The sequence below is a fragment of the Rhinatrema bivittatum genome, chromosome 8 (genome assembly GCF_901001135.1).
Source record: "Rhinatrema bivittatum chromosome 8, aRhiBiv1.1, whole genome shotgun sequence".
NCBI classification, from domain to species: Eukaryota; Metazoa; Chordata; class Amphibia; order Gymnophiona; family Rhinatrematidae; genus Rhinatrema; species Rhinatrema bivittatum.
The window spans coordinates 133,366,533-133,378,975 of NC_042622.1; the positions used below are offsets into that span (position 1 = coordinate 133,366,533).

At 45.8% G+C, this 12,443-nt stretch overlaps 1 long non-coding RNA gene across 2 annotated transcripts in view; it reads right to left on the bottom strand.

The window, feature by feature from the left end:
• LOC115097504 overlaps positions 1–10,206 on the bottom strand; it is a 31,632-nt gene extending 21,426 nt beyond the window's left edge. The window contains exons 1-2 of one of the 2 annotated variants that reach the window (XR_003858291.1): positions 10,041–10,206; positions 4,319–4,463 (exon numbers count right to left, since the gene is read on the bottom strand). This is a non-coding gene — a long non-coding RNA (uncharacterized LOC115097504). The remainder of the gene's footprint in view (positions 1–4,318; positions 4,464–10,040) is intronic. The other variant, XR_003858290.1, reaches the window with a different exon arrangement.
• Between the last annotated feature and the right edge of the window lie 2,237 nt (positions 10,207–12,443).

Below are 12,443 nucleotides of genomic sequence, written 5' to 3' on the forward strand. Positions count from 1 at the left end.
AGGTACAGAGAAGGGCTACCAAAATGATAAGGGGAATGGAACAACTCCCCTATGAGGAAAGACTAAAGAGGTTAGGACTTTTCAGCTTGGAGAAGAGACGACTGAGGGGGGATATGATAGAGGTGTTTAAAATCATGAGAGGTCTAGAACGGGTAGATGTGAATCGGTTATTTACTCTTTCGGATAGTAGAAAGACTAGGGGACACTCCATGAAGTTAGCATGGGGCACATTTAAAACTAATCGGAGAAAGTTCTTTTTTACTCAACGCACAATTAAACTCTGGAATTTGTTGCCAGAGAATGTGGTTCGTGTAGTAAGTATAGCTGTGTTTAAAAAAGGATTGGATAAGTTCTTGGAGGAGAAGTCCATTACCTGCTATTAAGTTCACTTAGAGAATAGCCACTGCCATTAGCAATGGTTACATGGAATAGACTTAGTTTTTGGGTACTTGCCAGGTTCTTATGGCCTGGATTGGCCACTGTTGGAAACAGGATGCTGGGCTTGATGGACCCTTGGTCTGACCCAGTATGGCATTTTCTTATGTTCTTATGTTCTTACCATAGACGATATTAATGATAGTTTACAAATTACCAATAGCAAGTACACAATTTCATTTTTTAGTTCTTTCAGTACTCTGGGATGAATACCATTTGGTCCAGGTGATTTGCTATTCTTTAGTTTGTCAGTTTGCCCTATTACATCTTCCAGGTACACATATTTTATTTATTTATTTAAGGTTTTTATATACAGGCATTCATGATGCAATCACATCATGCCGGTTTACAGTTGAACAGGGGGTGCAGAAAGCAAAAAACTGGAACTTGTGCAGAAGAAATTGCAGTTACAAAAAACAAGGAGGATCAAACTGGGTGATTGTTTCACTTCCTCTGAATTATCACTTTTGAATATCATTTCTGGCATGGGTATAAAAAAGCATTCAGCAAAAAATATCAAAAAACATTAACAGAGACAACACATGCAATAGGAGCTGCTTAAGGACCATCATACCACCTGGATGTGTCAAAAAACCTTTTCATTGGTATACATTTCTCATGGGTCACATTTAATCATCAGTCCTGTAATAGTCCCTTTTTTAGATTTTTTTTTATGTGCAAATAAAACCATTACTTCCCATTTTTTTTGTGAGAAATTCTCAGTCCCTGAGCAATGGCAGCAGTAAACTTTACATAGCACCCAACACAATGATTTGTTTCGAGTTGTGCTCTGCTTCAGGGGTAAGTGTATCACAGCTATTGGCATCTCTATCCAGAGTATAACCACCGCCATTTTTGCTTCCACAGCAAGCTTCTTTTCAAATTCTCTTTGCCTGCCTTATCAGTTCCTTGCATTTAACTTGCCAGTGCTTATGCTCTTTCCTGTTTTCTTCATTTGGATCCCTTTTCCATTTCTTAAAAGATGTTCCCTTAGCTATTATAGCCTCTCTCACCTCACCTTTTAACCATGCTGGTAGTTGTTTAGCCTTCCTTCTGCCTTTTCTAATGCTTCTTGGGCTTCCAAGATGGAATGTTTAAGCAAGGTCCATGCCTGATGTAAACCCCTAATCTTTGCAACTGCTCCTTTCAGTGTTTTCCTAATCATTTTCCTCATTTATCATTCACCCTTTTGAAAGTTAAATGCTATCACAGTAGATGTCTTTAGTGTCCTCCCTCCAGTACATGTTGATTATCCTTTGATGGTTGGACACTACGCCTTCTGTGGTTGCACAATGAGGTGAGCCAGTTTCAGGGGTAGATTTTATAATTCTACGTGCGTGCGTACTTTTGTTCGCGCACCAGGTGCGAACAAAAGTATGCCTGATTTTATAAGATACGCGCATAGCCGCGCGTATCTTATAAAATCCGGGGTAGACGAGCGCAAGGGGGTGCACATTTGTGCAACTTGCACGCACCGAGCCCTGCGCGCGCTGCCCATTCCCTCCGCTTCCCCCCACCTTCCCCTCCCTTCCCCACCCCCCCCCAGCCCTATCTAAACCCCCCTACCTGTGTCGCAGACCTTACGCCTGCCGGGCCGGCTGCTGCGCACCGTGTTCTGGTCCGGGGGCCGCAGCCAAGCCACCGGAATGCCCCCGGGCCAAAACCACGCCCACAGCACCGCCCCCAGATGACGCGCCGACCGCGTCACGCCCCCCGACATGCCCACCCCAAGAAATCCCCAGGACTTATGCGCGTCCCGGGGCTTTGCGCGCACCGGAAGCCTATGCAATATAGGCTCAGCTCGCGCAGGGGTTTTTTAAAAGGGTTACAGGCGTACCTTATGCACGTAACCCTTTTAAAATCCAGCCCTCAGTGTGGAAGGCAGACTGGGTAGCGTGGTGAAGTGAGCCATTAAGAGGGGGAGGTCTCTGACGAAGTCAGTGGACCAATGGGGCCAGGGTTCCTCAGGGGCCAGCAATAGCTGTAACAGCCCCTGAGGGAGAGCATGAGAACTTTATGTTTGGCATAGTTTTTCATGTCCCTCTTCATCCAAGGCCACCAATACTATCAAAGGATTAGTTCCAGGGTTCTGGCGACCCTGGGTTTCCTGCTAACAGAGGGCCCACTTGAGTACCATCTTGTGGAGCCGCTTGGGAAACATGTGCTTCCCGGGTGGTAAGAACATAAGAAAATGCCATACTGGGTCAGACCAAGGGTCCATCAAGCCCAGCATCCTGTTTCCAACAGTGACCAATCCAGGCCATAGGAACCTGGCAAGTACCCAAAAACTAAGTCTATTCCATGTTACCATTGCTAATAGCAGTGGCTATTCTCTAAGTGAACTTAATAGCAGGTAATGGACTTCTCCGCCAAGAACTTATCCAATCCTTTTTTAAACACAGCTATACTAACTGCACTAACCACATCCTCTGGCAACAAATTCCAGAGTTTAATTGTGCTTTGAGTAAAAAAGAACTTTCTCCGATTAGTTTTAAATGTGCCCCATGCTAACTTCATGGAGTGCCCCCTAGTCTTTCTATTATCCGAAAGAGTAAATAACCGATTCACATCTACCCGTTCTAGATCTCTCATGATTTTAAACACCTCTATCATATCCGCCCTCAGCCGTCTCTTCTCCAAGCTGAAAAGTCCTAACTCTTTAGTCTTTCCTCATAGGGGAGCTGTTCCATTACCCTTATCATTTTGGTAGCCCTTCTCTGTACCTTCTCCATCCCACTAGGCTTCTGAGAGAGCTTTGTGCACATTTTCCAGCACCATGGGAAGCTCTGCCAGGTTGCTGAAGTAAAGGACACTTACTCAAGATGAGATACAGTTGAAATTAGTACAGCTAGGGTAACTGCAAATTTATTGAAAGATAGACTTTAATTTGACTTTTAACAATCAGTAAATGTATTATTTAACATTGTCTTGTCCTGCCCATTTTGTCCCAGCATCTCCCTCCAGAAGATGCTGTAGCTATCAACACAGAATTTTCACACCACTGCTAAGCCATAGACAAGAGTCTCCCCTCATAAAAAGAATCCACCTCTGAGAGACAGAGTGCAAGCCAAGGGAGAAACACTATCTGAAGCGTCCTCGAAGTAAATAAATATATTTGTGTGCCCTGAAAGTTACTACCATTTACAAAAAAGAGGGAATACATTGGAATACCGCAGGAGCTTACATAGAACAAAATGCATAGCAAGGTATTTATAATGGCCATCTCTTAATTTAAAACTCTATCTTCCACTCATCACCTTCTCGCATGAGGTTTTGTGCCCCATGGAGGTCAAGCTTAGTGAAGATCTGTGCTCTTTGAAGGTGGTCAAACTGTTCAGAGATCAGAGGTAAGGGATAGCAGTTCTGTCTGGTGATTGCATTAAGGCCCCTCTAATCTATACAGGGCCTGAGGGATCCAACTTTCTTCCCAATAAAGAAGAAACATGTACCTGCCAGAGAAGAGGAAGGCTAGATGAAACCCTTTTCTAGTTTTTCCTTAATATATTGTGACATGAAAGTGGTCTCCAGCACTGATAGGGGGTAGATCCTACCCCAGAGTGGCATCATCCCTTGTAGAAGATCAATGGGGCAATCATAAGATCTATGCAATGGTAAGGCTTCTGCTTGTTGCTTATTGAAGATGTCAGCATAGGTGGTGTATTGAGGCGGTAAGCCTGGCATGACAGTGGTAAGCACCATGATAATGGGTGACAGGACTGTAGATAAACATGTTAGCATATATTGGTCCCCACTGAGCCAGCTGCAAGATACTACAGTCAACAGAAGGCTGGTGTTGCTGAAACGTGGGTAATCCCAAGATGATGGTGTTGACCTCACTGGAGAGCATGAAGAAAGTGAGGAACTCCTTGTGGAGAAGACCAACCTGCATGGTAAGGAGCATGTCACTTCGTTGAGCCAGCCGGGGAGAGGCTCACTGTAGACCGAATAAATGGTGATAGTGTTCTTTAAGGTGGTCATAGACAGGCCATGACAACCGACCAGCACCTCCTCAAAGTTTTCATCTGTTCCTAAGTCCAAAAAAAGCATCTGTTTGGATTTTGGACTTCTCCGCAGTGAGACAGACAGATACCAGAATCTGTGGAGAGTGTGGAATATGACCTAGTTTTTCTTCTCTGACCAACCCTAGATGAAAGAGTTGTCTCCAGCTTCACTTTTCTTCTTTGGAGAGTCTCAAGTGACCCAACTGTGACCTCTGTGGTGACAGCTCTGAATCAGGTGAAGGGAAGTTGGAACAGAGGAGCCAGATGGATAGGCTGCCAGGAGGCCTTACATTCCTGGCCTTGCTCTTGAAATTGTAGGCCCACCCTGATAGCCAGGACAATCAGACCATTCAAGGGTGGGGGGGGGAGGCCATGACCAATAAATCATCTTTGATCCAGTCAGACAACCCCTGCCAGAAGATGGCTGTCTGGCTATCTTGACCCCAATGGAGCTCTGATGCCAGGGTGAAAAATTGAATGGCATATTCCCCAACTGTGCATGCACCCTGGCAAATATGCAGTAACTCCACAGCTCTAGAAGAGGTATGGCCACGCTCGTTGAACTTCAAGCAGAACCATTCAAGAAAGTTGTCCAGGTTTTTCAAGATCTGGTCGTTGTGTTCCCACAATGAGGAAAGCCATTCAAGGGCAGTGCTACCCCACAATGAAAGCATATACATTACTTTAGCCTGGTCAGAGAAGAACAGGATTGAATGGAGCTTGAAATACATTCAACACTGGGTTATAAAGCCCCTGCATTCTTATAGATCCCCGAGATAGTAGGGTAGTGGTGACAGATGTGGCATAGGTCCCAGGGAATGAACCAGCTCAAGAGGGGTAGAACTGCAGGGGCTGCTGCTGGGATCAAGGTCTGCATGGTGTCCATCCTTACCACCAGCCTTTCAAGTAAACCAGGCTGAAGCTGAAGTCTGGGCAGGCAGCAAACAGGGAGACACCAGGTACAGGAGAAGGGTTAGGTGCAGAAGCATAGTCCAGGTCCAAAGCAAAGGTCAGAGACAGGAGGCAGTTCAGGTCAAAGCACAGGTAAAATTCAAGACGTCAGTCCTAGTCAGAGGCTGGATGAGGCAATGAGGAGGTGGGCTGTACGAGGCAATTATGAAGCAGACTGGACAAGGCAAGCAGGATGTACAAGGATGAGGCAGGTCTCCTACCATAAGGTAGGAGACCTGTTGCTAAGGCACTAGACAGGTGCGCAGCTGGGGCTTAAGGACCCAGCCACATTGACATATCAGGAGGGGCTATCTTTTCTCACTGGGTTGACAGGGAGTCCTGCACCCACTCCTGTGGTTGGTGTTGGCCTCTTTATTATGTTATGGTCTGGCAGTAAGCACCTCTGCAGAATGGCAGAAGGCTGCAAGGCAGGATTAGGGCTGGTCTTCTGTGTTACCAGCCCCATCCCCTACAGGTTGAACCTTGGGTTCTGGGGACCTGTAGGACTTTCCTCCTGGTGAAATCCTAGTTGGGTACAGGCAAAGACTGAGAGCTGGGTATTGGCTGGGCTCCAGCCAAGGACAAGGGCAACGTCTAGGAAATAGACAAGGGATGTAACTGGACTGGGCAAGTCAAGGACCAGACAAGGTTAGTACTGAACGAGGACAGGACAGGAAGAAAGAGGACTGGACAAGGACAGGCAACAAGAAACAAGAAAGCCCAACAGGGCATGAGACAGAGCAAAATAATCTTAGTAGGCCTGGAGGCTGCAAGGCAGGATAGGTAGACCCAGAAGGCTACTGAGCATGATAAGGAAGCCTGGAAGGCTATAGAGCAAGACAAGGAGTCAGGGTAGGCTACAGAGCACAGCAGGATGCCAATGTAGACCTCAGAGCATGGCAGGAAGTCAAGGTAGGCTATAGAACAAGGCAGGAGGTCCAGATAGGTCACAGGCAAGAAGGAGGCCTGGGCAGGCTGCTAGACAAGGCAGGCCAGATCAAAGAACTGAGGTGACTCCATGAAGAGTGGACAGACTGGGGTTAAGTAGGGATGGGCCTGAGGCTGAGACATCAGGTGATCAGTAAGGAGGTAACTTTGGCAGCTGGGAGCAGTGCTCACAGAGGATCCCTGGTGGAGTGGAGGCCATGCAGCAAACAAATAGACACCCTCTACAACATATCGCTCCCACGGCACCAGTTATCAAGTCATTTAGCAAACCTCTGAATCCTGTGTTACAATGAATCAGAGTGGGGTGAGATGTGCCTGTCTAAACCCCTGACAAAGGCATCGTTGATATGCCGAAACATGGACCACATTGGGTCGTGTTAAGATGTCAGCACGTACTAAGATAAGTGTTTCAGTAGTATTTTTTAAGAGAGGTTTTTTTTTTGTAAAATGATATATGGTTAATTGTGGGTAAAAAAAAAAATGTTTTCATTAAAATTCTTTTTCATGATGATAAAAGGAGGTTTTGGTAAATGGTTTGAGAATTGGCGACTAACACCAATACTGATTGAAGCCCATTGTGGGCTTAAATCTTAGCACCTAAATTAATCTGATACCATTTCTCCTTAAAAATAATAATGAAGGGGGATCTTGGGAACGAAGAGGGATTGGGGCTGGAAGGATGGATCAAGGTGCAGAGGGAGGGGAGGAAAAGGGGAATTGAGAAGCAGAGAGGAGAGATGAGGGGAGGGATCAGGACAGAGAGGGTGAGAGGATTCACTCCCACACCCCTCCTCCTGAGACTGAATCTTTATCTCCCTCACAAACAACCCACACTCCCTCCGCTCTCCTCCCTCGTTCACTTCCTACACCCTACCCTCCTTGCACACACTCACTAACTCACCCAATCAGATTCCCTCTCTCATTTATACCCTGCAGGCACCTTAAACTACTTTCCCCACCTCAAGCCAAATGTCTTCTACCCTCCGATCCGGGCTTGGCATTAGGACAGTGGTGGTGTGGCATCTTGGGCCGCCTTCAACTCCTCTGCTGCCTGGACCAGACGGTTGCATTATGAACTGCATAGCACTATGGGGTTCCCCATGATCCAAACCTCCATACACTGAAGCTGAACAGCAGAGGAGGATGCAGCCTGATGTGCCATGCCACAGCTGTTCTGTTATCGCCAAGCTCAGACTGCTGTAGGCTGCTGCTGTTCTAGTTTAACCTGGCCCTGGCCTCCTAGAGCGATTCCATGAGGAACAGGGAATTCTGTGTCAAGGATCAGAATTTGTGGCCCCGAGTCTACAGAATGCTGGGAGACTGGGGGCCCTATTTATATGGCATGCGGTAGCTTGAGTGGTAGGCGGCTTGATAACAGCTGGAGGAGACAGGAGGCAGATTCTGGCTATTCCTTAAGTGCACTTTATGTACAGTGAAACAAACTAAAAAAAAAATATGGCAGCACATCTTCATTTCAAGAGTCAGAACAAACGATATGGCTCTCCTTACTTCAGGTATTGCAGAGTCTTTTAAACACAGGAGGTCCTTGCACATAGTAGTTCTCTCTCTCCGTTTCCCAGGCTAAAGAGAACTCCCCTGGACCATAATCCCTTGTGGTTCTGGTCCTTAAGGAGGCCCGGGCCAGATATCTGTGGCCAGTCCTTTCAGGTGGTTTGAGGTTGTTTGTTTTTTTTTTTATAGACTCCCTCACGGGGTAGTCTTACTCAGCTGCCAAGTGACCTAAACTCTAAAGGAGAGATTTTGCCCATTTTTTAGGTTTGAACTTATATCCCATTTCATTGTGGTACTTGTAGTCCTGCTTCTTCCATTTACCTTCAACTCTACAGTTCATAAAATGGATCAGACCTAAAGCTCTGGTGAGTACATTTCATTAGGTAATTATCCATAAATATAATTAAAAAGTGTCCATCCATTTGTTTATTCCTTCATGCTTTTTTGGGCCCTTCTTGATGGAATTAAGGATGAAATTCAGCATGCCTGCAGAAGAAATTTGTAAGGGCCTGGAAAAATCTAAAATCTTAGAAAAGTTTCATGGCTTGGGGTCCGGGGCAATTTTCCCATCAGTATTTTCTCATCCACAACCAACAAGAATTTGAAAATGCCACACGACGGACTAATGAGGAGAGCCCTTGACTGAATCCCAGCTGCCAGGGAAAGAAAAAGAATACGGGAGGTCACACACACACAGGCTTATCAAAAGGAAGGACAGCAAAGAAGCAGGGGCTCAGAGATGCGGGTGCTGATGAATAGCACAGAAGACTGAAGGAAGGAATCCGAGGGGGAGGCAGGGGGACGAGTACAGAGGTAGAGGGAGGTGGAGGAGGGCACCAGGGAAGGGTAGGCACGAGGGAAGTTTCGCGTGTGGTGGAAATGAAGGAAAAGGTGGACGAGGGGAGGGAAGGGATTCAGAGGTGGGAGGATGGAAAGGAAGTGATCAGAAGTAGGGGTGGGTGAGTGGAGGGGAAAGGGTTCAGAGGTAGAGGAATGCAAGGGAAGGGTTTGGAGGGGGCAAGACAAGTGTTCAGGGGTAGGGATGGCTCGGAGACAAAAGAAAAAAAAAAGGATTCAGAGCTAGGGATGGCCAATTCCTGTGACTGAAAGCAGCAGTTGTCTGAGAATGAGAATGGCACCCTCCTCCTCGCCCTGTTATTATCAATATGCATGTACACGCACTCTGTGTGTGTGTGTGTGTGTGCGTGCGGGGGGCGCGCGATGGTGCTGGTGTAAGGAACCAGGAAGGAGTTTGGCAGTGGCTGAGGAGACTTAACCTTTTCCCACAACACTGGACCTGACCCGACGTGGCTGGACCCAGTTCCCTGGTCTCCCTATGGCATTTCCACGGGAACCAGCCAATTACATGGGAAGGGCCAGATATCGTGGCCCTTCCCATGATCATGGAATCGCAGGTGATCAGGGGCCCTGCATAGAAAGCATGAATACAGCACCACAACTGGAAAAGCGGATCTTCATCAGAACCCCATCAGGCATCATGGTGATAGATATAAAACTTGAATACAGCATGGACAGCTGACATCACATCTTCAGAGTCTCATAGAGGTTTTGCATGCATACATACATACATATAAAGCATGAGTAAATACTACAGAGACAGCTGAAGAATGGACTCAGGGAAGGAATGCAGGACCTTGAAACAAGGGTGTGTAACAGCAATAAAAGCTGCATTGGAATAAGTCACAAACTGGAAACCTTTTAGGGTTCAGATTTTGTAAAAGCTGTTCAGGAGCCAGCCAGAAGGAATGCTGAATAAGTAACTGGAAACCTAGGTGGTCCTGCATCACAGAGAGCTCAATGTAATAAGAACTAGGTTAAAAAAAAAAAAAAAGAAAGAGGTTCTCTGAAAATCAAAGCACATTTTCTTTACTCATGTGCTAAACTGTTGATGCAGCAAGCTAATAGTATGCTAACACATTGGGAGTTAAAAATAACACACTAATCCAGAACTATGTGCACAAAAATATACTTAGAATGCAAAAAAAGTGATCTGTGCACATAAAAGTTGTGCTCTTTAAAGTTACGTGCACAAAACATGAGTTAGGAGCCCAAATGCTGTGCTCTTAAAAGTTGTGTGTACAAAATCTGAGTCTAGGACCCCTGAACTCCAGGACAAGGACACAGTACTATAGACTACTAGAAGTCCTAAACTTGTAAATTAATTTTACTCACCTCTGAGTAGGGGTTACATTTCCAGCATAAAAAAAAAAAAGCCTTCAGGGCTTTAATGGACCTCCCTGCATTGAAGAGAAATAGATAATGCCTTCATTAGCAGTGGATTTGCTTGCAGACACACTAAAGGTGTTTCTCATGGGTGTGACCTAGATTGCTGGGTCAATAGTCCTGCATTCTGATTGGCTGACACATTGCTTCAGACGTTCATTATGTCACTGGTAAAGAACTCAGAGCTTCAATGTGCATAGGTGTAATCCCCCCCCCATGATTCACAGTCTTATTCCTGCTTCTCCTTATCCACTCATTCATAGTCAGCCCATAGTTCACAGCAGTTACAAAGGTGCTGGGGTTCTTCCAGCAAAGAGGAGGAGGATAAATTACCGTTGACTCTTGAGGATTTCTATTACAGATGTCCTGCTTAAGGGCTTCTTGGATTTAGAAGAAGCAGGTGAGACACTTGAACAAGGTGTTTAAAAAAAAATGTTTACTGTAACCAAAAATTTTAAAGTCCAATTCAGAAAAATAAATCTCTATCCTCTGATTTTAAACTCCATAAACTGAGCTTCTGGTGACAAAAAGCCCAACACAATGAATCAAAGTACAAGAAATCTTCCTCCTCTGGTGGGCAGGAATGGTGGTTAAAGGATTCTTCCCCAAGTGAGGGGCTGAATGTGAACGCAATAAGTTTAGTAGTGTTATATGTTCCAATAAAGCTTTAAATAAAAAAAAAATCCTTCCCCACACTCTCTCAAAAGATTCATTCCCAGGGTACTGCTACCCTCCTGTTTCTCTACAGCAGGAGTGGCCAACTCCAGCCCTTGAGAGCCACAAACAGAACAGGTTTTCAGGATATCCACAATGAATATGCATGAGAGATTTTCATGCACTGCCTCCATTGCTTGCAAATCTATCTCATGCATGTTCATTGTGGATATCCTGAAAACCAGGCCCATTTGTGGCTCTCGAGGACCTGAGTTGGTCACGCCTGCTGTACAACAAAAACAAGCAGCTTTTTCTCCTACAGTCCCTCAGACAAGGGTGACTTTCTTCCTGGGCAAATGCAGGGTCTTAAAACAAACAAACAAAAAAACACCTTTACAAAAGTCAAAACTCTCCCAAAGTTCTCCTTTATTTTTCCTAGAACAACCCCTCCCAGCTCTGGAGATGCTGATAAGATTAGAATCCTTTTCTCCTTTGGAACAGGCTATGGGGACTGAAGTTAGAGAACCACTGCTACTCTCACTCATTAGCAGTGTTTCCCCAACCCTCACCTATCCAGGAATTTAACCTCATAAAATGCAACCTTGTAATTTAATATCAGACAAATAGAATTTACAATCATCAACGCTGCTCGTACTCAGTTTCACCTCTTAATTCCATCCAGAAGTGCAGAAAAAATGTGAAGGAGAAACAGACAGCTGACAAGAATAGAATATATATGGATGAACACCTTTGAACTCTTCCCCTGCCTAGCACCCATACACCCTCCCCTCCCCCATCATACCCTCTACGTCCTGATTTCCTTATCCCACGCTAGCAAAACTCCCACCCCAGCCCTGCCAGCTCTAACACTTGAAGGAGAACAGCAGCAGGTCTGGCCACAACACTGACTGCTGCTCTCTTTTTTTTTAATTTTCTGTTTATGGAAATTTTAACATGATTACAAGAGCATCTTGCGTTAAGAAATACAGGAAATGAATACAAGAAAAATTTTGCCACCAGCAAATATGTAAAACTATGCATACCCAGGGCCGGTGCAAGGGGATTGGGCGCCCTAGGCACCTTCAGCTTGCGCCACCCCCGGACGCAGCCCCGACTCCTCCTCCCTCGCCCAAAAGAAAACGTATAAAATAGCTGGTGGTCCAGGTGGGGGCCCGGGAGCGATCTGCCGCTCCCGGGGCCTCGGCTGCCACTAAGCAAAATGGCGACGGTGGCCTTTAGCCCCTACCATGTGACAGGGGCCAATGGGCAGATCGCTCCCGGGCCCTCCGCTGGACCACAAGGGAGGGCGTTGGGAGGGTGGCACGGTGAGGCGGGGGCTGGCAGAATTTTGAAAGGGCACTTTTTGCCCTTTCAAAATTTTGCCGCCTGCCGCGGTGCCCCCTAAATCGCGGCACCCTAGGCACAGACCTAGCTCGCCTAGTGGTTCCTCCGGCCCTGTGCATACCACATAATGGGGAGATATGTACACAAGATCAATAACCAAAGAAAATACTAGTATCTTAACATTTTTGGTACTTCCCAGATTTATTATTTATTTATTTATTTATTTATTTTTAGTTTTTATATACCGATGTTCCTGTATAATATACATATCACACTGGTTTACAAGGAAGTAAAAACTGTCACCTCGTGGGCGGCTTACATTGAAACAATTAACATTGAAACAATTGTCAAATA